The sequence below is a fragment of the Vicugna pacos genome, chromosome 1 (genome assembly GCF_048564905.1).
Source record: "Vicugna pacos chromosome 1, VicPac4, whole genome shotgun sequence".
Taxonomy (NCBI): domain Eukaryota; kingdom Metazoa; phylum Chordata; class Mammalia; order Artiodactyla; family Camelidae; genus Vicugna; species Vicugna pacos.
The window spans coordinates 79,302,459-79,323,753 of NC_132987.1; the positions used below are offsets into that span (position 1 = coordinate 79,302,459).

At 40.1% G+C, this 21,295-nt stretch overlaps 1 long non-coding RNA gene across 1 annotated transcript in view; it reads right to left on the reverse strand.

The window, feature by feature from the left end:
- Window positions 1–7,792, reverse strand: part of LOC140697730 (uncharacterized) — a 72,278-nt gene extending 64,486 nt beyond the window's left edge. Inside the window, exon 1 of the long non-coding RNA XR_012075025.1 lies at window positions 7,571–7,792. This is a non-coding gene — a long non-coding RNA (uncharacterized lncRNA). The remainder of the gene's footprint in view (window positions 1–7,570) is intronic.
- Between the last annotated feature and the right edge of the window lie 13,503 nt (window positions 7,793–21,295).

The window sequence follows — 21,295 nt, forward strand, 5'->3', positions numbered from 1 at the left end:
CCACTCCTCACTGAGGCAGGACAGAGCTCATGCCCTGCTGTGCTTGGACTCATTTGTTCATTAACTTATTATTCATTCATTTACTCAATAATTCAAAACCATTTCTTGAGTTCCTAAAGCCTAGCGTTATACAGGGCTCTGAGGACATGCCAGAGAATCATGCCTTTGCTTTCACAAATCTTGCCTTTTTCTGGGAACAGTGCAACAGAAAAAAGAAACAAATCATATAAAAATATATACTGTAAGTGCTAAGTGCAAAGAAAAATAGAGCAGGGTATGGGGTAAGGGGTGTGTCTGTGGGGAGCAGGGGACATTTTAGAACTTATAGTCAAGGAAGGTTTGTGCAATAGATATCTGAGAGGCTACTTAACTGAAGCAGAATGCCCATGTGCATACGCGGAGGAAGGACATCCCAGGCAGTGTGGGATTTAGGGTTATGCTACTCTCTCTGACCCAATATTTGATCCAGTGACCCAGTTAAAAGAAGAAATGAGCCCTCAAACCAGGAAAACACATGGAAGAAACTCAAATGCATACAGTGAAGTGAAAGAAGCCAGTCTGAAAAGGCTATATACTGTGTGATTTTAATATATGACATTCTTGAGAAGGGAAAACTATGGAGACTAAAATATCATTGGATACCAGGGGTCTGTGAGGAAGGAGGGATGAATCAGTGGAGCACACGGGATTTTTAGGGCCGTGAAGCCATTCTGTATGACACAGAAATGGTGGACACATGGCATTATGCATTTATCAAAACCCACAGAATGTACAACAGAGAGTTAGCACTAATGTGAACTATGGACTTCAAGTAATAATAATGTGTCAATATTGGTTCATCAGTTGTAACATGTGTACCACACGAGTGCAAGACGCTATTAACAGGAGGGTGTGTGTGTGAGAGAGAGAAGAGGGAGAGTACGTGGGAAATCTGTTCTTTCTGTACCACTTTTTTGTAAATTCAACATGCTCTAAGATAGTTGATTTTTTTTTTTTACAGGGAGGTATGCATAAGGGGATGAGAAGAATTTGTGCTTGTCTTTGCGACCTACCACAGCATCTAAGACCATCTGCCAAAATTTACCCTCCGGACTCACCTCCTAATTCATCGCTCCAGCCACCTGGTCCAATGACCTAGCCATACCCAACCCAGTCCCTGAATACAACGGAATTTCTATACCCTGGTGCACTTTCTGATGTTCTTCCCTTAGCTGGGGGGTCCTGACCTCCCCCGCTCCATATATTCCCTTCTTAACCAGACTCTTACTTTCTCCACAAATCCCGTCTGTATCCTTTAGCCAAAAAGAATTCCTTCTTCCTCCGCATTCTAACAGCACCCTGCAAGTACCTGATTATTGATCTCGGCTGGCCTTACATTATGCTCAGTTTTCACATCTGTTTCTGTCTGTTCTCCTTGAGGACCAGTTCTTTGTCTGAATTTTCTTTGATTCAACTATAATGCTAAGTGCAGTGCAAGGCACATAACTGAACCAAGTCAATGTTTATTGAAAACAGGAATTAAATACAGAAGAGACGTGATAATTTAGTCATGAAAGTCCTGTTTTCTTGGCTTTTTTCTAAGTAGTTTGGATTTCCTGGTCTTTCAGTGCTAATGACCCAGATGCCATTTTATTTGTCAAATATAAAGAATGGTATGGGGACAAAGTTATTAAATTACACAAATGATAATAATAGCAAATGGTTTCATGTAAAGTCTGTGGTGGAGAGGAAATCAGATCCATGTCATATAAAGAATATCACATTTAATTTATGGGCTGTGGTGAAGGAAAATTCATATAGATTATAAGCTATTATTATTAGCTATTAGAGCTAGCAGTTTCCTACTGAAATTGACAGCACTAACATCATATACACAGACACAGTTATATAAGAATGACTTTGGTGGTCCATACTGTACCACTTGGGGGTACATTTTTCTTTATTACTTTGACAATCAGAAAAAGTAGAGGTTAGAATTTCTGATTTTAATTCATAATCAGATTGCTTTTTGCCAAGTATTGAGCTCTAATGGCCTAAAGTCTGCTCATTTTTTCAACATCATTTCTGTGCAATTGAAATAAAATGATCAATTAGTCTTTTAAGCACAGCATCTGTGTTTCGAGGGCAAGTTGAGAACGGAAGTAAAAATTGATTTTGTGGATGGGTCTCAGAGGGGCACGGGCTCTCTCCCTCCAGGAAAGTTTGCATCTCTGAGCAGAAGGCAGCTGTGAGAATTAAGGCAGAAGTGACAGACATGTCGGTTTAGTACACAGCCTATGGAGACGTCTCAGCCTGGTAACAACTGACCTAAGTGAGAGCCAACCCAGTGCTGTATTAGCTGAGAGAAACAGAAGTGACCTGAGACAGTGAGCCCTACTCGGAGTTACACACCCGGGAGGGAAAGAAAACCAGGACCCTGACTCAACCCAGGTCTACCGCTGCCCTAGGACGAATGAGGCAGACTCTCCACTGATGGGAATTCTATCTTCTCCAAAACTCGGTAAAGGCTTCACATAATCCCCTGGGTTTTGCAATATGTACTTCGCAGTACAAGTGCTTGCAGGGATGTGCTTGGTGAGTACCCTTTATTTAGAAAATCGCCCTCAGAAATGCACATATGTTAAAGTTACACACAGGACTAGGATAACACAAGAAATAATCTGCAGTAATAAGCATCTTACGCTGATGCACGTAGCTCAGCATGTAGGAAAAAATGAGCAACATCATGATATGCACAGACCCAGCTGGCTATCAATATCCTGCACGTCACACGAGTCACATCTAGTTGGAAAAGCTCCACAGATTCACTGACACCCCAAATTATGGTTCAAAAGATGCTGAGTTTTCACTGATGGAGGCTAGAGCTCATCACATCCATTCCATTGCTGTGAATACCAGCCCAAGCAGTCATCTGTATCCCTCCCTGCTCCACACACACACACCAGCCTCAAGGGGAAGAAAGACAAAATTCTTCGTTTATTGAATCATAATAAAAAAAATATTTAACTCACCTGGTTGTTTTGATTATGAAATGAGCTAACCTTTATAAAATGCCATGCACATGGCAATCTCATCAAAACTGCTGTTGCTGCTGCCACTACTGCTGCTGCTGACTGGCTCTGAGGCAACAGATACTCTAGGTATGAACAGTTACACGTAATGAATCAGCTGAGACATAATGCAAAGAGCTGATCTTGGCATCACATCAGCCTGAGTTGGAAACCACTTACTGACAACCGAGAGAGTTGGGCTTATCACCCAGCCTCCCTGAATCCCCACTTCTTCCTCTGTAAAATGGAGCAGTAACATTTACCTCGGGATGGTTGTAAGGAATCAGTTTAAAGTAACGCGGTAGTAGGAGCTGATTGATAAATGTCAACGTCTTCTGCCATTTCCTCCTGACTCTTTCCTGTGAGAGTCTCCATTCCAGACAATAGGAGGCAGCACTGGAATAAGTGGGTTGTAGACCTGACATTCCTTCCTACTGAGTGATTGATGGAAACCTGTTATCTCTTGTGAGCAGCAGCTGCTGTTGACTGCCACACAAGTGTTCCCTGGAACATGCTGTTAGCAGATAGTGATGCTTTATTGCCCACAGTCAGCTGACCATTCCTCTGGAGGAATCAGAGACCCAAATATAGTGCGTGAACCAAGGCAGCCAACCTATTTAGAATTTGGTCCTGGATGGATACAAGAGTGATCATATCCTTAACTACCCCATTTCCAGCAACTTTGCATGCTTACAAAGCACTGAAAAGCCCATTCATTAGAATCGCACACCTAAAATGCCTCAGTTTTTATGTTTATCTCTGAAGCCAATTATATTTCTAAATTTGTTTTGCAAGCTTTCTCCCAGGAAATGTCTGGCCATTCCCTGGACTTAAGCTACTGTATGACTTTTTATCTCCTTCCACAATCCTTTCCTGCCAGCCAGAAGCTGGCTGTGAGATGTCAGGTGGATACTAAGGTGAGTCCTGTACTAGCCCTTCTGCAAAGGGGCAGGGTGATCTTGGAGGCAAGGGCATGGGTTTTACGTTATAATATAGTCGTACTGTCTCTCTGTATGGGACCTATGTCAGTGAAGCCTCACTTCTCTCAGTTGTGGAATGGAGATAATACTGCATTCTGAGAAAGAATTGTTGATGCTTGCACAAGGTCCTGGGTTCTCCATCGAAAAAAAAAATACCTAAGAATTGTTGATGCTTAAGTGAGTGCATGAAAGGAAAGTGCCTAGCACATACTTGATGCTCAACTTTTTAATGGGCTCTTTCCTTTTTCGCACAGTCTTCTTGACCCACTTTTACTCTTAACCTCTTTCCCATTTCAACAGCCCTGTCACAACTTTAGAGAAGCAAGTTATGAGCAAGCGGCTGTAGAAATGCCTCCAACTGTATAATTCCGGAGCTTCCGTGCCTGGTGGTGGGGATGCGAAGGACGGAGCCTTTCTGAGAAGGAGCAGTGACAGGATGGTCCCACCTTCCGTGAGACCACAGGCAGCCGACAGACAAGCACATCTCCTGCGTGCCCACTGCGCTCAAAGCACCTGATTAGGCTCAGTGAGGGATGACTAACCAAAGGGAAGACCGCCCTCCTGGCTGCTCTGTCCGCCAACTGCTTAGAAGCTTGGGAGAAGCAGGGGAGCCAAGGGGAGCGGGAAGGATGTCACACCATAACGCATCCTGCTCAAGAGGAGCTCATTGCGAGCTGGCAAGTATTCCATCAGAAAATAGTCACTCCTGGAGTAAAGGGAACGGGGAGTTAACCAGATCCAGGACACCCGGGGGGCCTTGTAAGTCACAGAGCTGCCGAAACACCTGAACACTCCGCTGAGAACAGTGAGAGTGTGTATTCCACTCACAAAGGAGCACAGAAGCCTTTTGTAAACGAAGTGAAGGTTCGCAGAAAGGACAAAATCTAGGGCAGCAGTTACAATAAAGCCACAGCCAAGCCAGAGTCCTCCTGTTGTCTTTATTTTCCCCTCAGTCCTTACGTTTTCTGATCTGTCATTTGCGGATACCGCCTGATCAAAGGGGAAACCTCTTTTGTTTGCCCAGAGCAGGGCTGGGGAAGGCAGTGCGGGGGCGGGCCAAAGCCGGGCAGGCGGGGGCTCGTTTATCTCTGCGGCGGGTCCGTTCCTCCCCCACACCCCGCCCCGCCCCGCCCCGCCCGCTGCCTCAATTATTTCTGAAACGCAAACTTGCTAGGCGAGGGCGGATTCACGTGCTTGCCTTTCGGGAAAAAACCCAAGCCCTCCCACCCAGTCGTGGGCTTCGTTCTGTTTTCCTCCGCGAGTTTCGCTCTCCCCGGGATAACTAGATTCTCGTAAGAAACCAAACCCAAGTGGGAAGATTTATCCAAGTGGGTTACGTGCCAGTCGTTTTCTATAAACCACTGAAGGTGGATGTGCAACAAACATTTCTAATTCTTTATAATGACACTTTTATTACTGCGGCTCTTTTTTCCTAAGGACTTTCTGATTTCGACATGCTTTAGAAGACTACTGCTATTCATCACAGCTTAGTTATTTAAAAACTGGGGTGAGGGGATACGTAAATGAGCAACTTAAAATTTTCTCCTACAATTACATTTTATATATCTGTCCGTTATTAACATTTTTATTTTGCCAGTAGCGCTTACTTCCCTGTTTCAATTCAATTATTTAAAAGGCACATTTCAAAGTTGTAACTTAAAACGATGATTAAAAACAACTGACACTGTCAATAATGCTTGAAAGCAGCTGTAGTGCACAAGAACTCCAGATTTGAGACAAAAAAATACTAGGTTCAGTTTAGCTGTATCACTTTAAAAATATTATTTAACCTCTTCTGCTTCAGTGTCTTTAGGTATAAAATAAGGATGATGATGTTTATTTGACTGAACTGTGGTTATAAGAATTTAATGTGATTAAGTGCAGGAAAGCCACCAGGTGGAAGAGTTTATGATAATTAGAGAATCTTCCTGGGTAAATAGCATATAGAGACTAATGCTCACAGAACTGAAGGATAGCTTTGAACAGAGGTTGATCCTTGAGGACCATGGATAAGGGTTCAAAGATGGGCTTCTTCAGGTAGCCCATGAACCCCCTGTAACAATCTGCAAAACTTCTGGGCACCTATGTGTGTTAGGACTCTGTGGGTGCCAGTGACAAAAAACTGAACTGACACTACTAGCTTATTCAATCAGTAACTATAGGGTAGCTTGAGAACAAGTGGAACTAGGGCTTAGAATACAGCCAAGGTGCTTGTTTCACCTAGTGGCTCTGTTTCTTCCTTAGATGGGCATTATCCACCTTCATACAGCTGACCAGCTTCTTCGAAACACATTACAGGTAATGGATTTACATGATTACATCACCCATACTAGACAGGAAATAGCTCTCCCCTCCCAAGCTAAGAAGTCCCAGGAAAGGACACTGATTACCCTGTCCTGATCACAACATCAGTGTGGTCAGGAGGCAGGGTATTTAAGACACTAAGTGGAGACCACTTGCAAGACATAGAGTAGGAGAGAAGAAAAGCATTTCCCAGGAGAAAAGGGGGCTTGACTGTGGTTCTGGGGAGACAAAATTCACATAAATGTAGTATCTTATGGGAATTCTTTCTCAGAGTTTCAAATGTTTTCATTTACAATAGAAGAACCACAAATCTGCAGATTTGAGAATCGAAAGGATGTTTCCTCTTGTGGAAATATTTTGTGACAGGTATTTCTTAAAGAAACCCAATTTACATATTTCTGTGTATCTGTAAAAAGTTTTCACTTAACATCAGTCCTAGACTAAAAATTTAATGCATTTATTAATAACCTTCACATAAAGAAATTAATATTCCAACAAGTGCACAGAAGACTCCAATTAAATTTACTAATTCTCAGTGGTCATCTTGGGTTCTATAAAAATGTCTAATATCTGTAAAGAGATGTCAGTTTAACTCAACAAATACTTGAATGCTTACGTGCAAGATGTGAGCTCAGATAGTGTCAAAATTGCTGACCACTTGGGGAAAACATCTTTAATATTTATGATGATTAATTTTATGTATCAACTTGTCCAGGCTATGGTGTCCAGCTGTTTGTCAAACACCAGTCTGGATGTTGCTGTGAAGGTATTTTGTAGATGTGATGAACACTGAGATCAGTAGACCGAGGAAGCAGATTACTCTCCATACTGTGAGTGGCCTCATCGAATCAGCTGAAGGCCTTAAAAGCAAAGACATGTTTCTCAAATAAGCAATTCTGCCTCAAGACTTCAGCATAAAAATCTTGCCTAAGTTTCCAGCCAGCAGATTTCCAGGCTGCAGATTTTACACTGAAGACTGCAACATTAACCCTGCCTTGAGTTTCCAGCCTGCCAGGCTGCTCTAGATTCCGGACTTGCAAATTCCCACAATCACGTGAAACAATTCCTTAAAAATTTTAAGTCAGTCTCTCCGTCTCTCTCCTATTGTTTGTTTCTCCAGAAACTCTTGACTAATACAATATCCCTAAAATTTAATGAGTATCTAAAATTAAGAAAAAGTCAACCACCCAAGAATCGAATGAGCAGAAGCAGCAGACGTTCCGCAAGGTCACCTACCTTGGTGCGGGACCTCGACCGGCTGCTGACCGCGTCCTGCCAGCAGCTGACGCGGCGCGGGGCTGGGGCCGCGGGACTGACCTGCGCGGGAAGCCGCTGCCGCTGGGGCGGCTGCGCGAGGCCAGGGCGGAAGCACCGCCCACCTGCCCACCGAGAAGCCGGGCGCCGTCAAGACGCACCTGCGGGTCATGCTCGCCCTGCCTGAGACGGTGGGGAGCGTGGTGGGCGTCTGCAAAAGCAAGACCTTGGGCCAGGGCAAATCAAGCCTGAGGGCCCCGGCCTGGGCGAGTTCTCCGCCCCCCACAAGCCCGTGAAGCACGTGGGCTCGGCGTCGGGACCACCCACTTCTCCCGCTCACGTGGTCTGCTCCGCTCGTAAAGGCTCAGCCGTCTCAAGAGGAAAAAAAATGTTCTGTGGTTGTTTACATAAAATGAAATACAAGTTATTTAATGTTGCTCAAAACTAGAGAATTCACACTAACAGTAAGTTAAAATACGCATCTTACATATCAGAATGGCCAAAAACTGCTTAAATTTTTTCATTAAAAACAAATGAACTCAGCCGTTGATTACATAACCACACAGACAAGTTACTTCAAGTTGAAAAAAAATTTCCAGTGACTACTTTAGTAGTGAATATATCGTTATTTTAAAACTACAATAGGTGTGTTTATGATGAAACTAGGTAAATACATTAATGTAGTTAAGGAAGGAGATTTTCAGCCTGAGAAAACAGAAAAGATACATAAAGTAAAACAAGTTAAATGTAAACCCACAATTTTAAATTTGAATTGGAAACACGTTTTCTCTTAAAACACACACACACACACACACACACACACACACTCTTCCTGACTCCGCCCACAGAAAAGGCCTAGTAGCAGTAAGAACTTGTGTGGTTCGTAAATGTGATTTTGCACTAAAATATTCTAGGACTCTTGATGAAATAACTAATTATAGCCAGACCTGGGGCAGAAAATGGTACAATAAACCTGAGACACCTTATTCTAACAGGAAATAATGAGTTTATCTGGACCAATGGCTTCATATCAAAAGAAAACAGAAACCGAATGGAAATGTCTCTCTCCCATTGGCGTAAAACAGGACCACGTGAGCATCACAAAGAATAATAAGGACCATGGATTGAAATACACAATTTATATAAGAATCCATTCGTTCGGTAAGATTCTTAAGAAAAAAAAACAGTCCTTAGTCACCATTTGGAGCTCATAAGAACCAATGTCATATCTCTAAAAACTGATGCAGGAAGAACTGGACATCTATCCTTCCTTTCCAGTACAGACTTTAAGTTAGAGTAATCAAGTAATTAATGTGTGAATGTTCTTCATAGAAGACTCTCTTCCAATACATGCTAAAAGAATAATAATTAGTAAATCATCATTTGCAACCCCTAAATTAACAATGGTATAATTATAATGATATAATTAGAAAAATAGGATATAATTAGAAAAGTGATATAAAAGAATGATATCATTAGAAAAATCATCATTTGCAACCCCTAGATTATCAGTGAAATTGGGGAAAGATCATAAATGGCTGTTCAGCCATTTGTTAAATGTTAATGGCAGGGTGGGGTCAGGCAGGAGGTGGGGGTGTGGGAGGGTGGGGTAGGGTAGGTAATGGCTCAGTGGTAGAGCACATGTTTAACATGCATGAGGTCCTGGGTTCAATCCCCAATATCTCCATTTAAAAAAAGTTTTAATAGGGAACTTCATGAGAAACACCTTGAACCCCAAATCTAATCATCATTAAAAGTGGGCATACCACTTAACAAGTGTTGGTGAGGATGTGGGAAAATTGCTGCTCATGTGCATTCTCGGTGGGAATGCAAAACAGTACAACCGCTGTGGAAAACAGTATGGCAGTCCCTCAAAAAATTAAAAATAGAATTACCATATGGTCCACCAACCCCACTTCTGGGTATACACCCTAAAGGACTGCAATCAGGACCTGGAAGAGATATTTGTACACCTGTGTTAATAGCAGCATTGTTCACAATTGCTAAAATGTGGAAGCAACCTGCGTGTCCATTAAAGGATGAATGGATAAGCAAAATGTCATGTATACATACAATGGAGTACTATTCATGCTTTAAAGGAAGAAAATTCTATAAAATGCTACAAGAATGAATCTTGAGGACATTATGCTAAGAGAAATAATCCAGTGCCAAAAAGACAAATACCATATGATTCCTCTTATATGTCGTACTTAGAAGAGTCAAAATCATAAAAACAGACAGTATAATGGTGCTTGTCAGGGTCTGGGGGAAGGGAGAGTGGCAAGTTATTGTTTAATAGGTATGAAGTTTTACTTTTTACAAGATGAAAAGAAATGAATTGTGGGGATGGGTAGTGGTGATGGTTGCATAACAATGTGAACATATGTAATACTGCTGAACTGTTCACTTAAAAATGGTTTCGGCAGTACATTTTATGTTATGTATGTTTATCACAATTTTTTTTAAATGGTGAGACTACCAGACATGTGCCTCCTGGTGTGATACAAAGGAAACGATATACCACAACCTGTAAGGGATATTTGCCTAAATAATTGCACCTGAAATCTACCCAAGCATCCACATTTAACCGCCTGTCTACTGGGCGTACGGGGCGACAGATGAGTTGGGTTCGCAATGGAAAGCAGGATTTTGAAGTCTAGCAGGAGGAGGGAGGGCTGAGAGGAAAGTATTAAAAAACAGGACCCAAACCCCTGGGAACAAAGGAGGAGGTATCAGTTCCTGTGGGAGATAACAGGCATTGGGCTCTATTCTGCAAGACTTTGGGTGTCTGAGAAGACTGTAGACACAAACAAATAAAGATAACGGTAATCACCCTTGAATGCTTTCTAGGGACCAGGCACTGGATTTCTTGTCCTCATTTATTTCTCCCAGCAGTCTTTTATGAGAGGCATTACTTTCATTGTTTTACAGATGAAGAAGCGGGGAGTTAGGAAATGTTAAATAACTTCCCAATGATGCCCAACACTTAACAGTTACAAACAAAGGAGGTTTCAAAGGTTCAGTGCCATTGCTTTCTGGACTGTAGAACAGCAAATTCACGGAACAAAGTATGCTTGTACTTCCCTAGCTAAAGCAAATCACTCTGTGGTTTGTCCTTGACTTACTTCTGCATCATATACTACATTTCATTGACTCAAAATGCCACCAAATGCAAGACTCACTATTATTTCCTATACCGAGAAAGAAAAATGCTGTCAACTAAAGTATTGTAAGCATTTAGAATTTAGAATTAAAGCACAGTATTTTATCATTTAGAACTTTGCTACCTATTGAAAGAATTCCTATGGTGTTATTTAGACATTTATTTGGAATCATCTATCACTCTTACCATACATAAAATCAACAATATTAGCAAACTGTGTTGGCTAAGAATTCCTAAAAGTTCTTGCCATTCAGGGTATGAATTTTCCATATTGCTTTCCGATTCAGTCAGCAAGGTCTGTGTTCTTCCACATGTCTTCCTTTGAGCCATCGAGAGCTAAAACAAAATTAAAGTTCACTGGCCTTGGGCTCTTACATCAGTTTTGCAATGATTGAGATGGTCTGCCTTTGAGTTCCACTTGGAACTTAACTGTTCTTTTTCATATCCTTCCCACCTCCTCCTGCAATTGTTTGCATCCTACGGGTTAAAAGTGTTTCTGATTTTCCTCCAACATACTGATACTTCATTTTGCAAGCTTTGATGCTGGAAATGGTCATATTTTCTTATAAAATGACAACTATGTCATGATTGCTGCAGGCAAAATAAGACGTCATCGGGCACAACTTGTACGTTGATTACAGAGCTGTTGACATGTGAGAAGGAAAAATGCAGGCTTTCAGATTGCTAAATATTGTAGTTTAAAAAAATAGATTTGCTTAAACATTATGTAGAGACAGAATTAGAGTAGCTAGCTAGTAGACTGGCTGGGTTTAAGTCTCTTCAGTTACTTCCCGTGGGTTAGGTCTCTCTCCCTCTCTGCCTGCCTTCCTTCCTGCACCTGTTTATTGCGTGTCTATCACGAACTAGACATTAGCAGAGGTGCTTGGAAGTCACTAGAAGATCAACAAAGGATCATATCCTTACGCAGCCTGATTTTAGTCTTAAAGAAGAGAAGCATTTGATAATTGTAGAGAGAAAGAAAGACACTTTAGATGAGTGGACTATCACAAGTAAGTGGACAAAGTTAAAATAAAAAAAAATTTTCCTTACTATCAATTGAGACCCTTCAGAAATTATTTTTCTGATATTCAAATTCTTTATTTGCATAACACATGAAAAAATTATGTGTGTCTGGTGTGTGTGTGCCTGGGATAGCTCCTGCAGAATGTCACGTATTCTTCAAGATGAAGAAGAAAAATTTCTGCCTCAAATGATGATCAGTGAAATGCAAAACAGGCAACAGCATGGAAAATGAAACATAAGTGAGGTTTGTAAAATTATCTTGGTTATATTTCTCTACGGTGCTGTTTGCAACCCAGGTGACCCTCTCTTTAGCACATGAGTTCTTGGTTAACTAAGTTGCCTTTGGAGTTACTTTGCTGTTATTAGTGTGTGTTATGGATTTTTGCCTTTGGAGTTACTTTGCTGTTATTCATGTGTGTTATAGATTTTTGCCTTTGGAGTTACTTTGCTGTTATTCATGTGTGTTATGGATTTTATTTTTCCTCCCTTAAATCCACAGAAAATATATATCATCATCCCAAAATGTACACAGTCATTTTGAATTTGAAATATTTCCTTGGATTCTTCATATGGGAACACATCTGTTATTTTGTGTAGGGAATGTTTTTCTTTTGCTTGATATCACAGGCTAAAGAGCTTATCACTTACAGCAATTTAAATTTGAATGAGTCAGTGTGTTAACTTTGATTTGCCTCTGTTCCTTCACAGCCACATACAGTAGTTTGCATTAATCAAATTAATAATAAAGGGATTAAAACTGCTAGCTTCTAAGGGAGGGATATGTCAGTAGCTTTAAATGTTGCTGTCAGAATGATTGTCCTTGCATATTAATTATTAGCTGCCTGAGATGCAGAGGAAGTTCAGGGAAGTGATACTCTATCCAAGTGTTATCTTAATTTGGGAAAAGATCCTTTAAAGGGTGAATTGCATTCCAATGGGCTTTCTAATCAGACCGTGCATTAATTTAGATCAATGACCTCCAATCCTTTAAATCTGCTATCGCTGGGAGTAATTGCGAGGCTTCTGTAAGGCTATTTACAAAGTTGCCTATCAGGATACAACAGAAGATGGATTCGTTTACAAAGTTGAATTTGTAATTGTGTGCAGTAGAAAGCTCATCTCGTTACTTGCAGTGGTGATTCAGTCATTCGTGGCATCCTCTGTTTGGGGTATGTGTGAGACTTTCAAAAGAGGAGAACATGGAAGAACAGTGAGAAAGAAATTACCACTCATGTGGTCCTTATCTCATCAATCACCTAATTTCTTTCAGCAGCCTAACTGCTGCCACGTGTGGACTCCACCATGCAAGAGATCATTTTTCTCATGTTAAGCCAAGTACACAAGTAATAACAGGGCAAAATTTGCAATTGTTTTGGTTGCTGTATTGTCCGTTCAATGACTTTCAGTCCAAAGAATCAGACATCCAAGCAGAAAAGAGACTTCTGAAGTTCCCTTTCCTGGGATGGAAATCTGGGCAGGACCCACGACTTTTTGGTTCACTGAGAGATAAGAGACAGTTCTATAGTTACTTGAAATCACAAAACAGTCTCAATTCAGCAAGGAAGGGTGTCCAGTCCAAGGTATTAATCAGTCTTCATAGTGGAGTGAGGCTTTCATTTTTCATTTTGCTCTCACTAAAGGGCGAGCTCAGACGTGCAGCACGACTGCTGTCTCCCCACTCCCACCAAAGCCCTGCTTTGCAGCTGTAGCTTTTACTCTCTGGACTTGAAGGAGCGTGGGGAAGGAGGAGGGAAAAGGCTAGGGAGGTGGGAAGTTTATTTAGTGATGGCTTCAAGGTCTCTGGCTTCGGAGGATATTTAAAGCCGTCTCTTTTAATTATTTAATTCTTTTTTCCTGCAACGTAGTCTACTGCAACTAGGTCGCTGTTGCAATAGACTAAGATACAAAGGAAGCAAGTAAAGAATCAGAAGAGGGGACTTCACCCCAAACTTCACTCCATCAATAGTGGGTATGGATAAGGGCAAAGGAAAATGAATGTACATCCATCAAGTGCCTCCAATACAGCAGGTACTGCAATCCTTTTGCTTACGTCAGACCTTAACTTTGCCATCTAGCGTGATGACAGCGGCACAGACCTGGCTTCAGCTGGAATGAGAACCGCTGTGTAAGTGTGGAGAACCATTTCCGGGAACAACCACAACCAGCTGGGCCAGCATTTGCCCGAGGGCTGATCTATTAGACAGATACCACCAGCAAGTCAGAAGTTCTCAGAGACTTCTCTTTACCAGTGTGGGAAAAGATCTGCTTGTAGTTTTCATATTTAGAAAACATACTTATTTCTTTGCTTACTGCCTGCATCTTTGTAACCTACACTCTGTCAAACTTGTTTCCCTGCCCCGTAGTAATCTCCAATTTGCACTCAATGGTGCACAGTCATTTTCTCTTTAACATATGCATTTTATTCTTAAAGGACAGCAGGCTCTGATGCAATTAGTATTATTCCCATTTTACAGATGAAGAAACTGAGTTTTGTGTTATGCTCCAGGCCTCACTGCTAGCAAATTACAGACCCCCATTCACTGAGATGTCCATTCAAAGTTTGCTTGTTTTTAAGGACTGTAATTTTCCCACTAAACCAATAAGTACATCTGTCCCTCAGGACGGCCCTGTGCCATCTAGGGGCACAGGAAACAAAGCATCATCCCTCCCAATTATTTGTCGTTTAAATACCACTACCCACAGTTCCCTCTCCGTCACTGAAACTTCCTGCTGAGCAGCTTTATAAATCTTCAGAACTTGGGCCTGAAACGTGAAAACACAAGGAAAAGCTTCATGAAAGCAGTGAGAAAACTTTTCTAATACCTTTTAGGATGTTACCTGCGATCTTTTAGATTCATGTTCTGATTTGGCACCTGGGTACCTTAGTGCTTGCTGATTTGTATGATTGTCCTAATGACCAGTGACATGAATTACTGAAATCCTAATTAGGCCTTTTGAGCTCAGAATATTTTTTAAGAGGCTCTGACATTTGGTAAGAAATGTGGTGTCAGCGGAATATCTGGCCTGAATATAATTTCTAATTTGGGGTAAGTATTGGCATGTAATCATGTGAGCATATAGAGAAAGCAATTATATGCACCTGTCCCGAACACTGAACTTTTGGGACAACGAAAGGGGACAAATGTGGGCTAGAGTCAGACGGAACACATAATGCGCCCAGTCTGCCAAGAGACTTGTATATGATTTAGACACTTAAGATCTCTAAAAACCTACCTGGCATTCCAACAAATAATTCTTATGTGTTGATGTTGAAGTGTATTTAATTACCATAGAGCGGGGTTTGGAAGCCCTGGGTGGTGAATGTTGGTCCCAGAAAGGTCAGAGAAGAAGGTAGCATTTCAGAAACCCAGAAATCTACTAATTGGGGTTTTAATAGAATGTATGTGATTTTTTGAGGAAGGAATCTTCTCGATATGACCCTGACCCAATAAGCTAACTAGGCACTCAGTGGCCTCTGAAGAGGTGTACCAGTTAGTTACTGTCACATAATAACAATCTCAAAACTCAGCAGCTTAGAACAACCCTCGTTTGTTACAGTAACCCTTGTGTCTGTGGGTCATCTGATTGACAGCTGATGTAGACCGGGCTCAGGTGATCTTGGCTGGACTTGCTTGTGTGGCCAAGGGTTGGCCGGGAGCTCTGCTCTAGCCTGGGCTTGTCTGAGGCACCTTACCTGGTGCAGATCTGCTCCATGTGTCCTCATCCTCCTGTTGGCATTATCAGGCTTGCCTTGGCTTATCCTTCTCATGGTGATTACAGAAGTACCAGAGGGCAAGAAGAAACATGGTAGGCCACTTGAGGTCTGGACTCAGAACTAGAAGATGGTCACTTCCACACAATTTTACCAGCCAAAGCAAATCATATGGCTGAGCCTTGTGTCCAGGGGTGGGAAAATACACCCTGACACTTTTCTGGGAAGAACTACAAAGTCACATACAAAGGGTATGAAGACAGGTAAGGGTAACAAATCAGGATAACTAATGCAACAAATGGACCAGAAAAGAACCGGGAACAGGATGCTATTTGCAAAAGCGTTTAATTTTAGGAAGCATCTTCTGAAACATATAAAGAGGGGAATGGAAGGGAAGGACTTACCCTACGGTATAGCTGCAGTAGCTTCTTCTAAGGAGAAAAATACAAGCTATGAACAAAATCAAAGGCTGTACAAACTACTGTGACATGCTTCATCACACAAAGTCACCTTTTAGCAAAAGCTCAGTTAACTGCAATTGTAAACACATGTGCGTTAAATCTGGAAACTTGAGCTGATTTGGAGAACCAAATCAGAACTGAATAGCTCCCTGTGCTCATCCAAGTTTCCACACCTCTGCTGTTCTGTTCTGCTCTTTCATTTCTATATTGGCATGTATATTATTTTGGTAGAGCCCATTTAACTTTGCTCCCAACCACATGGTTTCCTCATGGGATCAAAAACCTGAAAAATCATTTTAAATGAGAAATTGAGAAGTGGATTTCCACCCCCCAGCCTCTACACATATATGTATTCTAATTCCACTAGTAAGAGTGGGAATGATGGAGTTGAACCAATGAGGACTGCCTCACTGTCAGTTTGTCTTTGGTGCAACACCAAGACTCACTGGACAGTGATGCTGAGGGGATCAATGCAAATTTCACTCCACTGATGTTGCCGAAACACCATAAAACCCACGGCATCACTATTTATAAATCTGCACAACCCTATGAATTGAACACTAATTCCATAAATTGCTATTGTCATCAGCACAGCAGAAAACGTGATGAGTTCTGTGCCGATAACTGTAAAGTACATATTTGATATTCTAATGACTTTCCTATTACATTTAAGAAAAATTAAACTCAAAGAATGACAGAGTAACAAAATCACTATAGGCAACTTTTAAATTGGATTTCTCTGAAAACAGATTATCAGATAGGAGTATGGAGTGAAGTCTAGCTGGTGTTTTTGTGGTGTTACCAGTGTGACAAAAACCCACCCATCATTTTTCAAATAGCTTAATATGCACACTATTATATGTGAAGAATAAAACCCTAAATTAAGAAAAGTCACAGAAAATTTCTCCTGTAAATGAACCTAAAAATGTTTTAAAAAATCATCTTTCCTCTTGGTATCAGAATTAACAATAGATAATGTCTATTTGTCTCTCAATACAAATACTATTTTAAAGCTTTTGGTGGACAATTCTAATCAAGATAAGAAAAAGGAACTTAGTTGTTATTACCAACAATAGAGAAGCCCCAAATTCTGGGTGAATTGGGTTTTTAGTAACAGTTTAGCAGCCAAGAAATGACTCTAATGCTTAGACTTTAACCTTTTCTTAACAGAACCATCCCATTTCCTTAATCAGCCATTCCAGGGAGAGCCCTGTGAATCAGTTGTCAAGCAGTGACTGCATCTCATTTCACTAACAATTTGGTTTTCCTACTGATGAGAATTCAAAGAATTATACAGGTTGCCCAAATTTCCATTCATGTGGAAGTGAACGTCTCAGATGGTATGTGAATCAAGTCCTCAAGTTAAACTTCTAACTGAAGCTCAATTCATCCTGGCCTGGCTGGGAACATATAACCAGAAAGAAAACATGTATAGGAAGATTCGAGATTACATTCTGATTATTTATTTCATAAATAGTTTAAATTGAGCTCCTGTCAGCTTTTGAGGGCACGTTTTATCAAATGTTAATCCTTCTGGAGACCAGTCTCTGCTCTCCAATAATTTTCTCAATCTAATAATTTTTTGAGCCTCTATGATGTTGAGGCCCTCGTTTATTTCTTGGTAGCATACAGTTTATACAATTAGGCTTATTCATACATTTCATTGCAACTGTTGAGTCTAGTATGTGCTATTGTGCCTCTTTGCTACACATATGAATGCCTCCCATCAAAATATGAATATTTTATGCCAGAGCTGCTTCCTATTTGACAAATATTTTGGAGCTCTTCAAACACTTCCTTTTCTGATCAGCAAATCCTATGTCCTCCCTTCCAGGAATATGGGGGCAAAATAGCCCACAGTATGTGTATCTGAGTGCGTGCACACACGTGTGCACATGTACAGACACCTATATATGTAACTAAATACCTTTTCTTTCATTCAGCTGCTTGACCATCACAAGGTAAAATCTTTTCCTGAAATGGGTAATAAAAAGGGACAAGACCGATAACTTGAGAATGCAATCTGCCTTTGGAGACTTATGCTTGTGTGTTCATTTTCCAGTGAACACTTGTGCATTGGAGAAGCATTTATAAGGGAAAATGAGAGAGGGAGAGATTTGGGGAAGAACAAGAAATTGGATTGAAATGAGGGTGATGAATAGGTGAAGAGTGAAAAAAATGAACTCCAGTTTTCTAACTTCATGTTTCCCAAATAGTGCTTTTAAAAATTTTTTTTATTCCTAAGCTTAGATAAGAAATATACATTCTTCACAGCAATCAGAGAAGAAAAGGAAATAAAAGGACTCCAAATTGGAAAGGAGGAAGTAAAACTGTCATTGTTTGCAGGTGACATGATGCTATACATAGACTATCCTAAGGCACCACTGGAAAAGTACAGATCTCATCAATGAATTCAATTAAGTTGCACAGTACAGAATTAATACACAGAAATGGGTTGCATTTCTGTACACTAACTACAAAATATCAGAAAGAGAACTTAAGGAAACAATCCTATTTACTGTCGCATCAAAAAGAAGAAAATACCTAGGAATAAATCTACCCAAGGAGGCAAAAAGACTTGCACTCTGAAAACTAGAAGACACTGATGAAAGAGATTGAAGACCACATAAAGAGATGGAAAGATATACTGTGTTCTTGGATTGGAAGAATCAATATTGTTAAAGTGGCCATACTACCCAAGGCCATATTCAGATTCAATGCAATCCCTATCAAAATACCAATGGTATTTTTTACAGAACGGGAACAAAATTTTTTTTTAATTTGTATGGTAACACAAAAGATCCTGGATAGGCAAAACAATCTTGAGAAAGAAGAATGGAGCTGGGGGAGCATGCTCCCTAACTTCAGACTATACTACATATCTAAAGTAATCAAAACAGTGTGGCACTGGCACAAAAACAGACACGTAGATCAATGGAACAGGACAGAAAGCCCAGAAATAAACCCATGCACTCATTGTATATTCTTGCCTCCTTTACCGTAGACTCAGTCAGTCTACGGTAAAGGAGGCAAGAATATACAATGGAGAAAAAACAGCAGTAGTGCTGGGAAAACTGGACAGCTACATGTAAAAGAATGAAATTAAACATTCTCTGACACAATCTACAAAATAAACTCAAAATGGGTTAAAGACTTAACTGTGAGATCAGATACTGTAAAGCTCCTTGAGGTAAACACAGGCAGGACACTCTGTGACATAAATTGCAGGAATATTTATTTGGATCCATCTCCTAGAGTAATGGAAACAAAAGCAAAAATAAACAAATGGGACCTAATTAAACTTAAAACCTTCTGCACAGAAAAGGAAACCATAAGCAAAATGAAAAGACAACATACAGAATGGAAGAAAATATTTGCAAATAATGCAACCAACAAGGAATTAATTTCCAAAACATATAAAGATCTCATACACCTCAATATCAAAAATACAAATGCCTCAATCAAAAAATGGGCAGAAGACATAAATAAACATTTCTCCAAAAAAGACATACAGATGATCAACAGGCACATGAAAAGATGCTCAATGTTGCTAATTATCAGAGAAATGCAAATCAAAACTATAATGAGGTAGCACCTCACACTGGTCAGGATGGCCATCATCAAAAAGTCTACAACTAATAAATGCTGGAGAGGGTGTGGAAAAAAGGGAACTCTCTTGCCCTGTTGGTGGGAATGTGAACTGGTGCAGCCACTATGGAGAACAGTATGGAGGTTTCTTGAAATACAAAAAATAGAATTGCCATATGATCCAGCAATTCCACTTCTGGGCATAAATCTGGAAAAGACAAAAAAAGATATACGCATCCCAATGTTCATAGCAGCACTATTTACAACAGCCAAGACATGGAAGCAACATAAATGTCCATCAACAGATGGCTGGATAAAGAAGGTGTGGTCTGTGTATACATATATGTATACACATACATACAATGGACTACTACTCAGCCACAAAAAAGAGCGAAATAATGCCATTTGCAACAACATGGATGGACCTAGAGAATATCATATTAAATGAAGTAAGTCCGAGAGATAAAGATAAATATCATATGATATCATTTATATGTGGAATCTAAAAGAATGATATAAAGGAACTTATTTACAAAACAGTACATAGAAAACAAACTTATGGTTACCAAAGGGGAAGGGGGGATAAATTAGGAATTTGGGATTAACATATATACAATATATATATAAAATATATAAAATAAACAACAGGGACCTACTATACAGCACAGGGAACTATATTTGCTATCTTGTAGTAACCTATAATGGAAAAGAACCTGAACAATAATACATATTTACATATATGTGTGTGTATACATATATAACTGAATTGCTTTGTTATACACCTGAGACATTGTAAATCAACTATACTTCAATTACAAATAAATAAAAAAATACACACATTATATAGTTAACCAAAGTATTTCTATTATTAAAGTATGACACTCGTAAAGCCAAATCTGCTGCACTACTTTTTTCAAATAGTAGAGTTAGTTCCATTTGATTCCTTAGACACATAATAAAAAACTAGCATTTATATAATAATTTATTGTTTTCAAAGCAGCTTTCACATACTTATCATATTACTTTAAATATGAACGGCATTAGTTACCGAGGAGAACAAGTTGATTATTCAATGGAGATCAGTCTTTTTGGAAACCTCCCCAAACACAGATGTGTATGCTCACAACAGGGATGATTAACAATACAGTGAATGGAACTTGGACTTGGGCGTCTTGAGCCTGGCTCCTACCTCAGCCACCTCTGGGTTCTGTGATGGTAGACAGAATTGGGTACGCTGCCGTCATCTGTAAGATGGGGACAGCATCCCCTGAAGCAGGATATTGAGTGGATTCAAATGAAGTAATGTAAACAAAACATCAGTATAATCCATGTCTCATAATAGGCCATTAGTAAACGATAGCAATATGTGTGTTTAAAGTGTGATGTGACATATGTATGTCACATAACATTTTAAAATACACAAGTGTTTTAAATACATACATAATTAGATACAAAAATGTCTAGTAATCAAAATGCAGTTAAGATTATATAATAGTTTCCTATTATGTGATTTAAACATCTTGGAATAATCCTTCATAGATGGTGTAGCCAGTTCATACGTCCATTAATACTTCCCAACTTTACATATTACGAAGCGGAGGATTTCTTTATTAAAGAAGTGCGGGAACTACAGTAGACTGGGGTGAGCGTGGCCTTTAGAATCAGATCTGGTTTCACATCCAACTTACCTACTTACGAGCTTAATGCACTTGGGAGTTGAGGAATCTCCCTAAACCTCAGTTTTCAGCTGTTCAGTGAGG